This window comes from Camelus dromedarius, chromosome 24 (genome assembly GCF_036321535.1).
Source record: "Camelus dromedarius isolate mCamDro1 chromosome 24, mCamDro1.pat, whole genome shotgun sequence".
NCBI classification, from domain to species: domain Eukaryota; kingdom Metazoa; phylum Chordata; class Mammalia; order Artiodactyla; family Camelidae; genus Camelus; species Camelus dromedarius.
This window is the reverse complement of record NC_087459.1, coordinates 4,677,848-4,697,046: the sequence shown is the minus strand read 5'-3', so window position 1 is coordinate 4,697,046 and position 19,199 is coordinate 4,677,848. Positions and strand designations below refer to the sequence as shown.

Here is a 19,199-nt window from a genome sequence, read left to right as displayed (position 1 = left end):
TATGATTACAGCCATGACGGGCCAGGGGAAGGAGACCAAAAATAAACACGGAAGACAGATCACAGTGTTGGCAAGGGAAAAAAACAAGGATTTTTCTGCCTGGGGCAGATCCTCTGGGGTGGGTCCACCCCCGGGATATAGAATGCCCCGCACCCTACCCCAATTCCCAGAACAGGTTGAAAAATGAAAGTTCTTACTGATTCCACCATGGTCCTCCATCTTCAAAGTGTGCCCCTCTTCAAAGTCCCCCAGCCCAGCCGCGACCTTACCATCTGTTTCATACAGTGTGTCTACACCCTACAAAGTCCCCACAACTGCCAAACGGGTCCTCATTGGGATCAGTGATCAAAAGTGAGTCTGGGGGTGCCGGGGGAAATTAGGCTGCTTCTGAGACTGGCTAGAGAAGAGGCCAGATGGAGAGCAGAAGTGACAGGCTCAGGATAATGAGGAGGAGGAGAGACAGAGGGACATCCTCACCAGGCACCAAAATCAACATCTCAGTTCCCAGAAGCTCAGACAAACCAAAGTCCTCGCTGCAGGGGCAAAGGTTGGGAGCAGTCACGGGGAATCCAAAAACAATGATTATGAGAAACCTGGGGCGGAGGGCGTCCCTGAAGGCATCAAGTCATGGGGGCAGCCAGTTGTTTCTCCCAACCAGAGTCTAACCTTCAACAGAAGCTTTGAGTTTCATTAAAGGCAAGGTATTTTTTCCATGTCCCCCAAGAAGCCAAAATCTAGCTGTACTGGCAAGAAATGGTTCTTTTTGAATTTACGAAAATTGTCCCATTTTCACATGCTCAACCTTGTTTGATGCTCCAAATCTGCACCAGGTAGGTAATCTAATGTTTGCTTTACAGCTAAGGAAAAGGAGGGCCCTGCGAGGTGGGGTAATTCACCCAGGAGCACACAGCCAGGATATGGGAGATGCGTTTTTTGAACCCGGGGAGAGTATTCAAACTTTGTCTGTTTTCCTGGCTCCATGTGCCTCTCAATTTCATCATCATGCTGTGGTATCAGTCCCTCCTTGTCCACAAATTTTATTTTCTGTAGGAGAGAAGGGTGATTCAAAACTCACCGTGGGTTGGGTTCCAGAGTATTATTTTGGGTTTTCCCCAACACTGTTGTCTGATAGAGCTTTCTGGGCTGAAGTGGTCTGTACCTGTGCTGTTCAGTATATGTGCTCATGGGGTGGGGCCGAGGCACTGAATTTTAAACTATTTCACTTCATTTTAATTAATGTTACTTAATTAGCCACCCGGAGCTAATGGCCACCACCTTGGACTGTGTGGCTCTCTGGGACTGTATGCTGTAGGTGTGTTTCAGGTTTTTTTTGCACGAGTGAACAGAACAAATTAACTCCAAAAAAGGGTTTGCGTTGGTGTAGCTATTCTAAAGCAACTTGGGGAAGGTGTGTATCATAAGGTCAAATGGGGAAACATGTCACAAATCCTCCCTATTAAAATCGGTAGACCCTCCAGAAGACACAAAATTGTCTAAAGCAAAGAACAGCAAACCACAGCTCAGGGGCCACGTCCAGCCCACAGCCTGTTTCTGTAACGCTGGGGAGCTAAGAATGAGTTCCTAGATTTCTTTAAAGGATTATAAAAAATAAAACAAAAACAAAAAAAATAATACATGGCAGAGACATAGGTAGCCCACAAAATCCTAGAATACTGACATGACATTCTAGCTCTTTACAGAAAAGGTGTGCTGATGGCTGATTTTAAAAGTCCATTTTATTATTGAAAATACAAAATGGCAATATACATGTCACTGTTTGTAATGAGACTTCCCCCCTGAGTTTAAAAGTAAAAGTTTAAAATAATTCTAGAAGCTGTATAATGCACGGCCAACACCCTTCATTTTTAAGTCGCACCATCAGTCACATCACCTACACAGTTTTCACTCTGTTATATTCACTTATTATCATGTCATATGCACTTCATGTAAATATGTCAATGGCCTCATAATAATCTATCGTTTAATGATATTACATTTTAATTTATCCCCCCCACCACATTGTTGGGTACTTAGGTTGATAGCAATTTTTCAAAAATATGAAAGAAAATAAATGTCCTTGTATACAGTAGTTTTATAGAAAAACAAAAATTAATAAGTAGAGAATCCGACTACCTATAACAAAACAAAAGGGGAAAAAAACTAGTATCTTTCAATAAGGACCTTCACCTGTCAGTTCCTTAAGCAACAGTATTCAGATTCACAAGGTCGGCTGGTACTTTGTAAGGGGAGCCCACCGTAAGACCCCTCCTTCTCCACTTGGGTTGCCAAGGGACCCTAGATCGTTTCCATCTTGAGGCAGTGGTGCCGTGTATGAAGATGATCTGCCCCTGCCGAAGGCAGATCGCCGAGCCGTCCTTTCTACTTCAGTTCTGAGTCAGCAATGCCTTTTGGTAGGTGGTTTCCATTTGGAACATTCACTTATATTTTCTCTTCCAGATTAAGGTGTATGTGCTAGTATGAAGTCACACCCTATTTTCCATAAATAATTCAGCCAGAAAGTAAAGATTCATTTTTGCACACATCACGTGCGTGTGCGTGCACACACACACATATACAATCTGGGGACCCACACGTGGTCACCTAAGATCCTTTTCCTTTCTCCAGGTCTGACACACACAGGGCTGAGAGCCACATGCCTTGTCTTTGAGGTCTGAATGGTGTGGCCTCTTTTTCTCTAAGAATCCAGCCTTCTTCCCAACAGCTGAGGCTCCCTTACTTCTCAGAAATTTTTTACTCTACACCAATGTTTCAACTTGAAAAACGCATGTTTCTCATTTTTATCGAACCATTGTGCTCCTGAAGAAAGGTGTGTTATCAGTTACACTGTTGTCAATCACAGACCCTGTGTGTTTGCTGACTTCTAGAATTACTCCTGAGTTTGTACTTTTTTCCCCATGGATCTTTAGCTGGCCTTGGATGCTTTAGACTTAAATTGCCCCTCTGCCTCGCCAAATAGCTAATCATCTGTAAATAACACCCTTAAATGCCGTAGGAGAGATAGTTTTTAAAGGAACCCTGCTGAATTAGTCTGTAATGAAAATAATTCCTACTCAAGTTATCTGGTTTTTTAAGATGCAGTTTTGCATAATGGGTTTTTTCTCCCCTTAAGTGAATCATCCTGTAATATGACCCAGGACATGAAAACAGTAAGAGAAAGATTTTCACTCAGGGCTCAATGTCAATACAAACGAATCCCACAGAATCTCCCATCGCAACCCCCCTGAGTCCAGTTTTTCCCCCTCTTCCCTGAACTCGATCCTTGTGTGAAACCCTAGTTCCAATTGTGTCCCGGGGACATCATGCATCCTCTTACGTGCCCTAATAAACCACTCCCATCCAGAGTGTATCAGACTTAAATGAAGTCTGAGCAAGACTCCAGAGCATCAGGCAAAATCAACCTTGGACCAAATGGAAGATATTTACTATTACTATTTTGTCTTAAAAATTTTACCTTTTAGTCAACTAAATGAAAGGAGTTAAGTAAAATTCTTTTATTGATTTTCAAATAATTTTAATTAATTACTTAACATGATGCTTGCTTTGAGGAGGTCAACAGAGAGGTTTTGTGAAGGTGGGGGTCGGGCTAGAAGGTCTGCTCAGTGCCCACCCCAGCCGAGGGCCAGGGGTCTGGAGGCTCCTCCTGTTGGGGGAAGGGCGTATCATATTACTGTCCATACTGTTTGCATACAGTGGACGCTGAGTGTCAAAACCGGCTCCAGGCACAGACAGGAACATACCACCTTTCTTCCAAATGAAGACATCACCTCCATTTCTATTAGTTGAACTATCCAGGGGTAAATCATTGGTTCCAGGAATGGGGAAGTCCACTTCCCATTTGGATTAGCAGAGCCACCTCACAGCCATCCTCATTTCCATATGGAGTAGATGTGCCCAGAAGCAGGTAAATGTTACCTGCTTTATTTTGTTGTCTTTACAGTTTAAGCATAGATTTTAAATTACAAGAGTAGCGTGTGCTCACTGTAATGAGGGCATCATGCAAATACACACGCACACATACACACGCATATACACACACACATCCATATGGAATAATGTAATAATATCCCCCAATTCATCCCCAGACACAAGTCTTTCAATAAATCCATACTGACTCCCTGGTAAGTATCTTTCCAGATTTTTTTTTTATAACAATGCAAAGAAGGACATACACACATAAAATGGGAGGTGTGACTAGTTTGGTTTTATACATAAGCGGGTCAGTAACACGTCCATATTATGTGCACATTACACACGTTAATCACATTTTCTTTCACTTAATAACACAGTTTGACTGTCTCCCATTAAGCCTTTCTGATATTTTCATATTGTCCCATGGTCTGGATGGTCCACAGTTCAGGCAGCCATCTCTGTCCAAGGTCATTCAAGCTACTTCTTTTTCAGCCTCTCCCTAAAGGCTGCAGCAAACATCTTTACACACACTCAGACATCCCAGTGCTCCAGATTCCACACGGAGGGTCCCAAACACAGGATCGTCAGCCCCATCCCACACTCTGGCTCTTTTTCAATGTTGCTAGCCAAGTGGGTGAAATATGGCACCCAGTTTGCTCCAGTTGTGTTCGCCCTTCTCCCTGTGACGGACAGCGCCTTTCACTTAGTTTGGTGTCATTTGGATGCTACCTCTTGTGGATTTCCCATACACAACTGCCCGTTTCTTTACTGAGTTTTTCTCATTTTATTTTTAATTCACATGGAGAGAGAATTATTCATGAGAGACAGTCTCTACAAACACCACAGATGTTACAAACGTAATTCCTGTTTTGGCCATTCCATTCTGCGTACATTCCACTCCATATTTTTAATTGTATAGGTAAATAGATATAGGTCCTTTCTTTTGTTACCAGCTTTAGGTATCACTTTAGATGACAAAATCCCTGTCGGGAGCAAGTTTTGTTTACCACTGTATTCGTCTTCTCAGGCTGCCATGACAAAATACCACGGACCGGGCAGCTTAAGCAAGAAAAATTTATCCCCCTGGTTCTGGAGACCGGAAACCTGAGATCAGAGTCCCAGTGTGGTGGGTTCCCATCAGGGCTCTCTTCCTGGCTCATAGATGGCTGCTGGCTCACTGTGTCCCCAAATGGCAGAGAGAGCACGCCTTCAGGTGTCTCTTCTTATAAGGACACTGATCCCTTCATGAGGGCCCCACCCTCATGGACTCATCTAAACCTAGTTCCCTCCCGAAGGCCCCATCTCTAAATGCCATCACATTGTGGGGTACATTTTGTAATGTCATCACATTGGGGTCCCTCATCATCATACGAATTAAGGGGAGGACACAATTCAGTCCACAGCAAGTACCAGCCCTGTATGGCCCCATAGGCTTATCCACACAAACAGGTGTATTTTCACACGGTTACACAGAAGCCACCGCTGAATTTTCAGATCCATGTGAGGACAAATCCTAAAGTAAAAAGAAGATGACTATTAATCCCCGCTGAGATTTTCACCCCTGACAATGGAAAAAAAAAATGATATATCTATATATAAAATCAAAGGCAAATGCTCAGGAAACTAAATGTTATCAAAAATGCAAAAGCATCTCCTCCTTTATTAACTTTTATGAAACTCAAGGGCAAGTGGTAGTGGCAGAGTTTTAATTGATGTATTGATTGCAGATTTTATGGAAGTAATTGTGTGGAATTCATAAAACAATGATTTAAGTGGCAGAAACATACATAAATCAGGCCCGCACTGCTCTACTTTAGGTAATTGATAGAATTTCCATTGGTTTCTGTAATTAAAGTAACGACCTAAATTAATTTATGGCTTCCTCTCTCTCCTGCCCAACACAGAAAATGTCAGTAGACGGAGTCCAGTTAATAGAAGGTGCTGGTACAGGTCACTGTGCTACTGACACATTGGTTTAGAGAACAGAGCCTTCTTTCTCTCTCTCTTTTTCCAGTAACTCAGACCTTTGTTGTGGCCTCTGAGAGACTTTTTCTAGTATTTTCTGGAGGAATCACTTAAAATAATAATAATTAGTGCTGGGGCGAGGTCAGGGAGGCACTCATTTCAGACAAAATGTAAAGAGGCCCCCCAAAACTCAGTAATCAAGATAAATAATATTTTTACTTTTATTTTTTGATGAAGGTATTTGGGATTGAACCCAGGGCCTCGTGCAAGCTAAGCACATGCTCTACCACTGAGCTGTACCTGTCCCCACAATATTTTTTTTTTAAATTGAAATTAATGGGAAAAAAATCCATGATCAACAAAATATCAAAATTTTCCATGAAGACAAGATGAGTATTATTATTTTTTCTTTTGCTTTAGGATCTAATATGACTCAGCACAGCACTTTTTTATTTAAATTTTGAGGCTCTGTTCATCATGGACTTTTAAATATTAATTTTAATTTTTTTAAAAGTTGCATTAAAATATGATTTATTCTAATTACTGGGGGTTTTGGTGCCCTCTCCTCCTTACATTTTGCACCCAAAGCGAGTCCTGAAATAATTTTAAAAATGATAATAATTATAATGATCATAGTAAGGGATGGTTATTGAGCGCTTACTGTATGTCAGGCATTCGGCTAAGCCCTTCACATGAACTTCCTCACTGAAGCCTCCCAAGAAATCTACGATATAGGCAGGATTATTACCACACTAGAAACATTAGAAAATGTAGGCTTCGCAGGACTGAGGAACTTGACCACGGTCACTCAGCTGGGTCAACTGTGAACCCAGCCTCACTGAATCCCGGGCCTTCCCTCATAACTGCTCTCTAAACTTGCATTCCAGAGGCCCTGGGCTCTGCTTCTGGAATATCCGAGCAGAGAGGGGTCAGGTGGACCGTCTCAGCAGCTGTCCAGCCTCTACATTCAGGCCCCAAGGCTGTGCTTTCCCCTTCCCTTCCCAAGGCCTCTGAAGCATCCTTTTTTTTTCCCCTGTCCAGCCAGGGGTTGACAAAATTGTTATTTGAAAGGTCAGAGTACATACCTCCAGCCTCATGGCACAACTGGTCTCTGTTACAGCTACTCAGCTCTGTCCTTATAGCTTCGAAGTAGCTGCCGATGATGCGTAACTGGATAAGCTGTGGGCACTTCCCAGAGCGGTTTATTTAAAAAAGCTGTCTTCGGGCCAGATGTGGCCCAAGGGCCACAGTCTGCAAACGTGGTGGCCAGGTCATCACCCCTCTTTGAAAGGGCAGGAAGCAGGGCAGCTGGCCGCCTGGGGGCAGAGGGGAAAGGACACTTGTTTTCTACTGCACCTCATGTCACTTTTGCATTTTGTGCCATTTTATCACAGTTGAAAACAAGTAATGTCAGGTAGGCCCATAAAGAGACTGCTCCTCTCCTGGTTCATATCAAACAAGACATTTGCATAGTCAGTCAGTCATTTAAGCCAGCGGACTGACTTAGCTTTGCTCTCACAATGAACAACAAAGCAACAGTTCCGGATCTGGGGGCGCGCTCTTGGAACCGATGCCCTGCCCTCATTTTCCTGGGATGAGGGGTGCGGCTCTGTCAGCCTCCCCAGGGGCCCCTGTTCTCTGCTGGGCTCTCCCTTTTCTTCCCACATGCTTCCAACCAGGTTGGTCTAAAAGGCCCTCTAGACTGGGTCCTTCTAATCAGGAACCAGTGGCCCACTCTTCCCATGTCTATGACTCAGCATTTTAGGGACAACATACCTAAGTCGCCTCTGTCATCATCTCTGAAATCATCCCTTCCGTTCCTTACTCATTTTAGCCATCCTTTGATGGTGGGGTGGGGGGTGAACTTCCATTTCTTCACTCAGCTGATCTTTATCAAGTCGTTCCTACAAGCCACGTGCCGTAAACGGCACACCCACAAGTCAGCCTCTCCAGTGCCCGCATTCTCGTGTGCAAGACGGCAAACAGACAGATGCATCACGCTGAGGTCTCAGAATTGCAAACACATCACTCAGGGAAATTTGGGAGGCCACGTCCAACAGGACACTTACCCACGTTAACAGTGCCGTTTGAACGCCTCTTGCAAGGTGAGCTCAATAACTGCTTTCACTATCATTCGGCTCTATAGATAGACGCACCTGGGCACCAAACTCCTGTTTCCCTCACTGAGCCTCCCGATGGAGAGATCTTGAGGAACCTACTGCGTGCAGTGCTCTGCCTGTCACCTCGATCGATCGTAGCACATGCCCAACTTAACGATCACTTAGTTGTCCACCACTGGACGCAGCTGTCCCGCTTCCACTACCCCTGATGGATGGACCCCAGGAACCATTGTTTCTCCATCCCTGAGGCACCATCTATTTACTTTGCTTCATCCACCCTGCTTTCCCCAGCACATCTCTGAGTTATTAACAGGTGGTTTGAAGAGATTTTGTTTAACTAGTTTTTACATTAACTCAGTTATTCCCCCGGGACACCTGTTTTCAGAACAGGTTCAGTTGCATTTGCAATCCTTGCCTCCACCACCTCTGCTGGGTTAGCGACATCTGTGCCTGCTCTGGGTGACTCTCAATCGCAGACCACTTGGTTGTTACTTTTCTGTCTGTTTCCCCCCTCTCCCTTTTTTTTTTTTTTTTTGGTTAGCAATTTCAGGAAAATTAAAAAAAAAAAAACACTAATTGAACCCCTCAGTGGTTCCCAGGGAAGAATCTGCAAAGAAGCAGCCACGATTCAGTCAGCTGCTCCCCCAGCGCTTTGGTTATTAATCTCCATGCAGAAGGGGAGCTTTTGTCTCTTTCGGATGAGGGTCTCACTTCTGCAAAAGGCTGCCGATTGCAAAAACTACCATCCCGTGGTGTGCCCCCAAACATCTTATTTGTCTTGATATTTCTTTCACAGAAATACATGTGACAGATAAGGAGTCACTGGAGGATGGTTTGCTTTGTGTCAGACAGATATTAAAACAATAAACTACGTTGCCCTGGGACTTTGGTGCGTGCACAGCCAGAGAACAAGGTGGAGATGAGACGTTTCTGAAAGGCAGTGAGGCAGTTGTTCTGGGGGAATTCCCTGGAAACCCCAAGTCCTGTGATAGCATTGACAGAAAGTACTTTTTAATGCCCCCATTTTCTTAAGAGGATCGACACCCGGCCTGCTGCAGCTCCCCCCATTTAACTCCTTGACCTCGACCATGCCCACCTTCCACCAGCCCTTGGCAGAGGCAAGAGGGAAATTCTTCAAGGGGGTGAAAAGCTTATTTTAAGATTTTATTTTCTAAGCACTCATCTGAACTCCATTTGCTTTCTCGAACTGGTGTGGATTTAAAATGGGGGAAAGAAAGCTATTCTGAGTTTAGCACTCTGAATGTGAAATTTGCAGGGGCCAAAGATAAGATCTTGTTTGATTCCTGGAATATAAAGGTAGGGGGGCAGCTTGATGCAATGGTGCAGGTCTGCATGTTTAGGGACCCTGGCTTCGTAAAATCGAGCCAAGCCCTCTCAAAGTCTGCAGCTCTGGGATGGAGCTGCTTAGGATGGGCAGCAAGAACTACCAATGACACTCACGTAACTCGAGCACCGGCGGTGGGTGTTTTTGGTGCTTCCTGCATAAAAATGGGTCCAACAGGGTTGGGGGGCATAGCTCAGTGGTGGAGTGCGTACTTGGTGTGCACAAGGTCCTGGGTTCAATCTCCAGTGCCTCTGTCAAGGAGGGAAAAAAAAAAGCCAGGTCCAACCACAGAGGTAACCCCTTCCTCCCCTTGCGTTATGTCTCTTCAAAAGCACATCTCCCTGCACAGTACAAAGATACATGAAAAGAAGCCGAGCTCGCTTCCCATTGGAGGGGAAGGGGTCTGGAATAGTTCATTTAAACATGTGCTTCACTAAGAGCTCCAAAAACACTATTTTCTTAAATCAGTTTCATTCATATAGAAATTCTGACATGCCAGGAGCTACCTCATTGCTACTGGAGAACGCGGCAGGGAGGGTTAACAAAATGCCATTTTCCAGGCCAGAATAACACATCGAGTATTTGAGATGCATCTCCGTGGGCTTGGTCTGCAGGTAGTGTAGGCTCTTGGCACCCAATTGCTTTTTATGTACAAAACACCCCAACATGCAAGAGCCAAGTCGATGGACACACCTGCGCAAGGATATAGATCATCCCCACCCTTGCCAATTGCTACAGGGACCTAAGAAATGTTTCCCAGAGATCATTTCTTGCCAGCAAATCCTAGACCCTAGTACTGGTTTGACAGAACTCTCCTGCAGCAACAACGTATTTGCATAGGAACTGGCTTCGGGCAGAGCTGGTCTAAATTGCCGTGGTACGCTAGTGGTGTGACCTTGGCCGAGTCTCTTTGCCATGAACATGTTCCTGAGTACCTACTTACCCGTAGCATCAGATGAGATCCTTGTGTAAACAGCCTTTCAGGCTGCTCGAGGCATTTCAGCTCCTCCAGCAAATGGCTATTCTTTACTTCTCTTTCCTCGAAGCCATCTTCTCCAGGTGCTTTTGAAAGTTCACCAAAGAAGCTGGTTTGGAAGGTTTATGGTAGTCTAATGCCTGGACAACGGGGCCGTTTCTGCACGGTCCTCCTTGGGTCTGTTCTATGTAAGGTTTTGGGGAGGGCTCCCGCTTGGATATCAGGCAGGTGATGCCTGGGTCCAGATAGCACCTGTCCTCCAGGTTTGCTTGGGGTGTTGCTCAAAGGATCGGGACTAAGTCTTCAAGTCTAGAAGCTGGCTCTCCAAATCAGATGGGCTTCAACACGAACTGACCAGCCGCACCCACAGGGATGGCTGGAAGTGAAATGAATGATGTGTTTGCATCTCGTCCCCATCCCGTAAGCCACTGCCAACCCCCTCGGAGGACCTCATGTTCAGGAGCTGCAGTGGTCCTAGGGAACCATGGGAAATCCAGCCCAGCATAAGGAAGCTCATTTATCTTACTTGCCAGGCTCCCTACCTGGAGAGGCAATTCACCCAGCTCACTGTTTCAGCCAGCTGTTCACTAGATCATGAATGATTTAACAATTGAAACTTTACTGTGTGTATGCACTCGATAAAGTAACTATTTATACAAATTATTAGCCCCCTTGTTTTTTTCTCCACAGCTGCCCTCCCCCCAAAAAAGCTAAATTGACACAAGTTTTGTCAAATGACTAGATTACAGTAAATGCCTTAGTCAGAATTAAAATAGATCTCAGCATCTCACGGCTTCGTGTGTCTCCAGCATTCCTTCAAAGGGCAGAAAGCACCTTTATCGGTGCCTCCTGAGGTCCTTCAAGTTGAACAGTCCAAGACTGAGATTCATTCTCATTTTGCTGAGTGAAATGTTACAAAAATCCTTCCCCGGGGGTGATGTCGATACTTGTGAGTAGACAGATCACAAACAAGTCTTTTGCAGAGGAAAAGCCTATGGCTGCATGGGCAGCAGCAGTGGCACTAATCTGGCCATTTGAAACCTGGAGAAAAGGGACAGCCACTAACTTCGGGAGGTCAGCGGGAGTCACGTGGCAATTAGAGAAAAACCAAGGCTGCTGTCCTCATTCAAAGTCCCAAAGACCTAAGCAATGAAAGAATATCCATGTGTGTGGGTTTTGTTGTGGCTTTTTGAATTTGCTAAGTTGGGACACACGTCTGCTTTGGGAACACCAGACTCGCCGCTCAGAATACATCCCTGTGTCTGCATTGTGTTTAGTCTTCATTATCTCTTTTTTAAGAAATTGTTTCAACCTAGATGACGCATTTCTTTTCTTTCCAAGAAAGAGACTGTTTCTAACCAAGTTGTGAGTAAAGTGATACTTCATAACAGCATTAACCAAGGGATAGTGTAGAGAAGAAAGTGCGACACTCAAAAAGTCTGAAAGTTTCTTGTTCAGATCGTCCCAGTCTTAGAGAAAATTTCTCGTTGAGTTTAGTCATCAGGAGCTCATTATTTTTACAGTAATTCGGTTTGTGTGTATCACACCATACTGGTGTAACCATGTCCCCATCGCTGTGAAAGCCCATTTCCCCAACATTTTTGGTGTGTATACGACCCCTCTGATGCCAGGTCACATTCAGATGTGGAGACAAACCCCGGTGGAGAAGGGGAAACAGCTTGCCATGGACTCTTATCGGGAACATAAGTCAGGAGTGATCCCATGGCCTGTATCCACTTAGCAGAAAAGGAGCGAAGCCCTTCCAGGTGTTTTGAAATCTCAGAACATAAATATAGAACAGAATAAATGGCACCTACCCTCCTCCTTTACCCGCCTGCCCCCAACAAGGTCTCAGGGAGGCATGTCAACACATTCCCCTGCAAATGAACTCAGTCCGTGATGAATTAGGGCTGGTTCTCTTGCATGTTATATGGGTATAGGGAGCTGATGTAGCAGCTTGCCCAGGCAACAGGAGGCAAGTAAAAACTGAGAGCCTCTAAGGAGCATGGGGAGAGTGGAAGTAGAAAGCTTTTGCCCAGAGCTAACGTGGGGTGCCCTCTTTCTAGCTGCCTCGTGTAATAGATGACGTGGTGCTCACTAGTGTTGGATCGTTGGAGAGTTTCTGAGCTGCTCTCGATCTTCCTCTCCACCCCAGAAAAGTGTAGATAACAGGCATACGTAGTTCATGTGGTTTTCCGAAGAGTTCGTGAGTTGCTCTGTGGGTCTGGTGATTGGCAAGTGTCAGTGAATAGTAGCTGTTAACTTCACACAGTGGAACCTCCTGCAGCTAATAATGGCGTACGAGAGGATGGAATTTCGCCAAATGTAATCACGGCTTTGCTTGGGTTATTTCAGTTATCACTGCCTGAACTTTTAGACAAGTGAGGAGGGTCCAGAGTCCCTCCTCACTAATGTCCTCATTAAACCAGATTCTCTTAAAATCTGCATCCTTCATAAACAGCATCTTAGCGACTCTCACAGTTCCAAGAACTGTCACTCATTTTTCCCCTGTAACAGAACTGCTATGGCATTCCGAGTTTATCTGACAATACAATCAATAGACATTTCGGTGGTTACCTGGGGCCCGGTAATCCTCTGGGTCCTGGAGACACAGAACGGACCAAAATAAAGTCCTCAGGACACCCCAAGGGAGAGAGAGATAACAAAGTTGCAGTCAGATAAGGTGGTAAGAGACTGATAAGAGGGGAAAAAAGGAGTGATATTGTTACCCCAAAAGGAGAAGGGAAAAGACCCCAGTTCTTGTCTTACCTGAAAGATAAGAATTCGTATGGAAGAAGGAAGCATTGTGTAGTGAAAGATTTTAAAGGTTTGTTTAGCAAAGGGAAAGCTCACCTCCAAGAACAGGAGGCAGGCTGCTCCAAGGGCGGGTAGCAATGGTCTTTGTTTGCCCCTCATACCCTCGCTTAGAGGTGGTCTCTTGATGGATGGATGGCTTTTACCCGGGGAATCCTTAGTCATGCCCGCCCCCTTTTGCACACGTCATTACTCATGATGCACACAGAAAAACCCATGGTGTTGGGAGTGGGGGAGCTAAACCACAACGCTAATTATACTACAATGAGCACTGGGTCGTGTCCATTAGGTCCTTGTCGCTACCACGCAATTGCTGCTACAGGGTTCTAGCCGGTTTCTTGCTGGCACTCACATAGAGGAAGTAAAGCCCCTTTATGCTGAAAGCAGGCAGAATGGCACCTTCAGGTCATTCTCCTCCTCCACCTATCCTGCCAGCGCCCCCCCCCCCACTTACCTAAATACCTAACAATATGATAGTGACAGCAGTGGCTTTGGGAGCTATGGGGTAACATTGAAAGGAAAAGCCTTTGGGGGAGAAGGTGATATTGGAACCAAGAATTGAATTAGGGAATCAGCTCAACTTTTAGAGGCTGGAAAAGGCAAGAACTTTCAGAACTGAGAAGCAGTGGCCAGAGGAGGCTGGAGGAAAATGAGTCATTTTAGCCTCTTACAGTAAAGTTTTTGGTCAATAAATTCTTAGGCAATCAGGCCAGCACAGTGTCACCATCTTTTTTTCTTTTTTTCCCTTTGAAACATGCGCATCTCTCTCCAAGTTCAAGTTCTTGCCAATGCCTTCTGTGCATCCTAATCAGACCTGTAACAGCCTAGAAACTTCTGCCTAATTTGGATTTGACTAAAACTTTTGTACCATGACGTTACGTAAAGAGATTCAATTATGGTGCGCAATGTTTTGTGAGTAACTACCGCCCATAAAAAGTTAATTAATCAGGGCTGTGTCAATTTCCTTGTGCCATGTCAATTTGCTGCCAGGTAATTAATCACTAATCACCCACCAAGCAGCAGGCTGGGGGGACAATCCACGAGCCATTTATTGTCTTTCCCCAAATAAATGGCACGTGCAGCCAGGAAGAAACACATCTTGCCTTTCATAATATTTTTATCGACACTTTTGCAAGTTGTAATAGGCGGCAGCAACAAGCAGCTGCCGTTCAATGGAATATGAATATTAAAGAAACAAATGAGCGGAGATTTATAGGACATTGCATTTCTGTTATGTCAGTTTTGAGATTAAACCAAGCAAATGAACAGTGAAAAATTACTCTTGCATGTGGAGAATGGTGATTAGACTTGTACATTAATTAGAAATTTTTGTTTTCCTATTCAATGCATTTCAAATGAGGATGTCCTGTAAGGAATGGTTTGTCCAAAATGTAGATTTATTCACTTCTAAACAGCAGTATTTAATATCCACACGCATTTTAAAACGAAACAAGAGCCGATGCCAAATGTGCATTTCAGGGATAAATATATACATATATATTTATATGAGAACCAGAGAGTCCAACAAATTAAGTGGCCGTTGGGGTCTTTGTAGAGACTGCATGGATGGAATACTCCCTTTTTAGCCTCAAACCTTGAAAATTACTGAATTTTAACAAAACCAAGAGCCTTTCCTTTTTTGTTTTGACCTAGAACTAAATATACTCCATCGTATTAAGGTTTCCATTTAACGTCATTTAAAGACAGTGACCTAGCTGTGCATAAATTGTGTCATAAACCAATTTAAGTGCCTTTATTTGAGATTTGTCTTGAAAAAAAAATCCACAAACATTTTTGCCATTTGGAAAAAAACCATTGGGTTTAGGCTTTTTTTTTTTTTTTTTTTTTTTTTTTTTGACAATCCATTGTGACGTGTATCCCACAGTGCTCTGCCTCTGAATTGAGCTGGAGCTGGCTGCTTATTTCGCCTCGGCATGTTACCTATTAGGCCACTTCGTAATTTATGGTCCGGCACATGGAACGAGAGTTCCCTCAAGGGGGAGTCCTGCAGAACCGTGAACCTGCTGTTGAAACCACATCTGCACCCCCAGAATTGTGTACGCGTGTATTTCCTACCATAAATTACCCACGGAACACTTCAACCCCAAATGCACACGAACATGTCTCAGTTTTAAAAGATTTCAGAGGTGGGGGGGGACCCGGCATTTCTGAAGCAAAGGAGAGGAAGAGCGGACAAAGAGAGAGAGCTCCCCCCTCACATCCATTCTAATGGCACACCTTTTCAGGGCATCTGGCAACCTCATGCAAATTCAAACCCGCGCACAAACGCAAAGAATAATTGCCCGTTAAAGCAGTTGTATATTTTTATGGCTTTGATGCAGAATCTGCCCCCCTGTCGGGTTTTGCATCTGCTACTCTTACATCTCTCCCAGAGCTCTAAAACTTTAATATGCAGTTTATAACCCTCAAGTATTTTCCACTGGTTTTGTGTTTCTTCTCTTGGGATTTCCAGGCTGCTGAGATGATCTCATTTGTGTTTATTTTCTAAGGTAAGCACCACATTCGTAAAAGAGATGGAGGGGGAGAACACACGTTCATCACTGTAAATACACTGAACGTGGAGCTCATAGGAGGCGGGGGCTTTGTCTTTGAGGGGGAGACAGGCAATAAGCAGTTGACACTTTGGTAAATGGCCCATTTGGATGGTTGATACACCCACACATCTTCCGTTTAAAAATGTTGATTTGACTTGATACTTGAGCACATCACAGCATGCCTCTTGTTACATCCCTGAAGTTTCCGTTTCATTGAGTTCCACAGTGGAGAACTCCTTATTCCCAAGAACTGAGATGGTTACTCGGCTAACCTCCTCAAAATATGCCCCAGGTATAAATCTCGCAGAAGGTTGGGAGTGGGTGGGCTGGGAATGTTGGTGAACCAACAAGATGTGCCACTGGTATTTGCTCCAGAAGCTCTTGCCCTGTTTTCTTTGAGAGAAACTCATCTTTAGCTTATGAGCTAAATCCAATTTTCGTTGCAGTGATACCAGATTTTTCACTTTGATTCATGCTGGATCAGGTTTAAGAGGGAACCTTTCCAGTATAATGAACCTATGGTTTTTTTTCCCCTCCCTGGTCTCCCTTACGCCAAGAACTAAGGATTTATACTGTATCCACGTAGGAACCTGAATACTTTCCATTGTTTCCCACTGATGGTCTGTTTACATGCTTATTAACTTGACGTTCAACTAGAAAAAAAAATCAAATCAGCGTAGGGGTTCAGAAATGCCTATAATTTAGTGTCTTTTCTTTCTAGTATTGTTCTTTAATTAACAAAGAGGCATTTACAAATATTGGACAGGGTGACGGGTGGGTGACTTTTATTAGCATTGATTTACTCCGTCCCAGAAATAGAGAGGACACTGTGAGCTTCCACCTGGCATTTTGCATTGGACTTATTAAACGTTTATGCCCACTTACTGAATCCAAACTCTTGAACTGGGGCATTGATAGATAACATGGTAACTTTCACTCAACAAAAGATACATGTCACACACAATGTGAGCACATAATTAAGATGTCTTCTTTCTACATAGTTCAAGCATAAAGTCATTTTCATTTTGTTGAATCTATATCTGAATCATCTGCCCAAGGATTTGCTTCAAATATGCAGTTAACTGTGTCCCAGCATCTAAGGCCAGCACACCTGGTAGGCAAGGAAAAAATAATAATAATAAATCAGTTCCTACCATCCTATGTGAGTCTAAAGGAAGCCTGACAAACAGTTGAGGGTTCCTGCCCTTGAAATTGACCTTCAGTCTTAGTGGCAAGAGAAGAGAGCCATACTGTCCAAAACCAGTCACAGGGGGAAAGTCCTCTAGTGGAGACGGCGGAGGCACAGCTTCAAAGCAGGCGAGTTAGGAATTATAAGGGTTGCTATTTTCCATTGTTCCTTGTTGCACACATTTATTGTATTCAGAGACTGAGATTGGCTGGGTTGTCAGCCAGTCATGATGGAGATCCAGTGGGATCATTTGCATGTTGTTTATCTGCAAATCGTGGGCAGGATACTTTGTATAAAGGAGAGTGGTCTGGAAGGTGAAAGAAGGAGACTAACCTTGGTTTGCCATCAAAAGACGTCCAGGTATAGTGTTAGGTAGCTGATACCTGCACTGTGCCAGGCGATCTTCTAAATCAAAGAGCAGAACAGATTGAGAGCCCTGCCCTCCTGGAGCTTGCATTCTAGCAATGGTGAGAGTCTTTGTCCTTCATTTCTGTGATCCAGGCTACTTGATTACGCGTACAACCCAGAAGGGTCACAGCAGCTCTTAAGAAGGAGACTAACTAGAGACTTCACACAGAGACCCCTTGGCCAGCTCTAGGCTGGCAACAAGAAGGGGACAGCTGAGCAAACCAGCCACCTGGGAGACCCACAGGCTTTCTCCACGAAGCCTCTCTTCCCTAAGCATGAACTGCCTGGACCCTCCTCGTTTTACCCAAGGGCACTTGGCCTCCCAGGAAGTTCATGTGCAGTCCTTCCCAGGTCCCTTTCACAACATGAAAATCCCTCTCATGTGCCCTGCTAGGAGGAGCCCAAGGAGCCTGGTGTTAAGACCCGCAAACACCTTATCCTGCATCAGAAAGATTATTTCCTCCTGCAGCAAACGAGGTCCAAAGTGGAATCCTGCCTCTGCCCTTTTAGCAGCTTGCGTTCCCCTGGCTCTACTGCCAAGCTTCTGTTTCATGTTCTATCTCAACATCTAAATCCTCCAAGAATTATTGTAAAACCTGCTTGTCGCTGAGAGGGATCTTGTCTCACTCAGTCTGCGCCGCAGCCGAGGATAATGAATGGGTCAGCATAATTACCGCGTCTCCTCACACAGGCGGCCAGCTGCTCTGCCAGATTGTGAGTTTGTTTCATTTTCTTTATTTCACCATCCAGGGTGTTCCTCTGAAAACTTCATATCTGAAAGGTAGCAAGACAGAGTCGGAGTCACAGGCATGCTTGCTGGCTCGTTTTCGCCCCGGTTCTGAAGCCAGCATCCCGTATCGTATTACTCCTGACCTTTGATGGTATTAGGACCCCCCCACTTTCCCCATGGAGGTTTGACACCTCCCTGCAAATCAACCACATGAGCTGAAACCCTGGCCAGGAAACATGGGTGCTGGGGGCCCGTAAGCAGAAAGTTAGGTACAGCTATGTGATGTGTCTTCAAGGACAGGTTTCGAAAAAGGTTAAGGATAACCTATATGGCCTTCTCAGACACAAATCGAAAGATAACATCTTTCTGGCTTGGTAGTTACAATCCTAGCATTTTACCAGCATTGTGAGAGAAGGATGTGGTAGAATCTACAAAACAGGCTGGCTGGTGGCCACTGGAGAACACGCAGAGAATTCCAGATAGTAGTCAGTCAATCTTTACTTCCGGTTCAAGGGTGATATTCCGGTCGGTCCAAGAAAGGGTATAGAATTGGGAATGGCCCCTGTGGGAAACCCACTCTCTTCCTCTCCCCACCCCCCGCCACCCACATGCAGCTGCAAACTTGCTCTGTCCAAGGACTCTGGGAGTAAGGGCAAGAGATGGGGTGGAGTGTTTCTACTCTTGCACGTGATGGCAGGGAGGGGGAAAAGCCCCTCTTGGCGGTTTGGATGTAGGGCGGAGGCAACTTTAGGTACACAAGATGAGAGGAGAGAAAGGAACAGGGAGAGAAAGTTCCCTGAATAGTCTGCCAGTCATCTGGCTGGACCACAGCCCTCAGCTTCATTCAGTTGTCCATGTACTTAAGTCATCTGGAACCAACTGTGTGTGACATCTAGACCCTACTGTGGACAAAATCAGGGGCTCCTGCTGACTTGGGGAGGCATGGGGACAAGCAAAGATGAATGGGATATGGAGGGAGGCCTCAAGGAGCTTGCAGATGAATAGAAGAGTTACACGTAGTAAATGACTGAGTCTCTTCTCAAAACCAATACCCGTGAGAGGTTGGGTGTTCTGCAAACTCAAGCTCCTGGAAGAATGAAGTTTGGGGGTGCTGGGTTAATGGCATTCATATCCTTCCCTCCCTGTAGGACTTTCCAACCCTTCAAT

The 19,199-nt window shown here is 44.8% G+C and overlaps 1 protein-coding gene across 20 annotated transcripts in view; it reads left to right on the top strand.

Moving 5' to 3' along the window:
* The window catches only part of RBFOX1 (RNA binding fox-1 homolog 1), a 1,985,071-nt gene that overhangs the window by 1,906,410 nt on the left and 59,462 nt on the right, over positions 1–19,199 (top strand). The gene's annotated exons all lie outside the window — the stretch shown is intronic.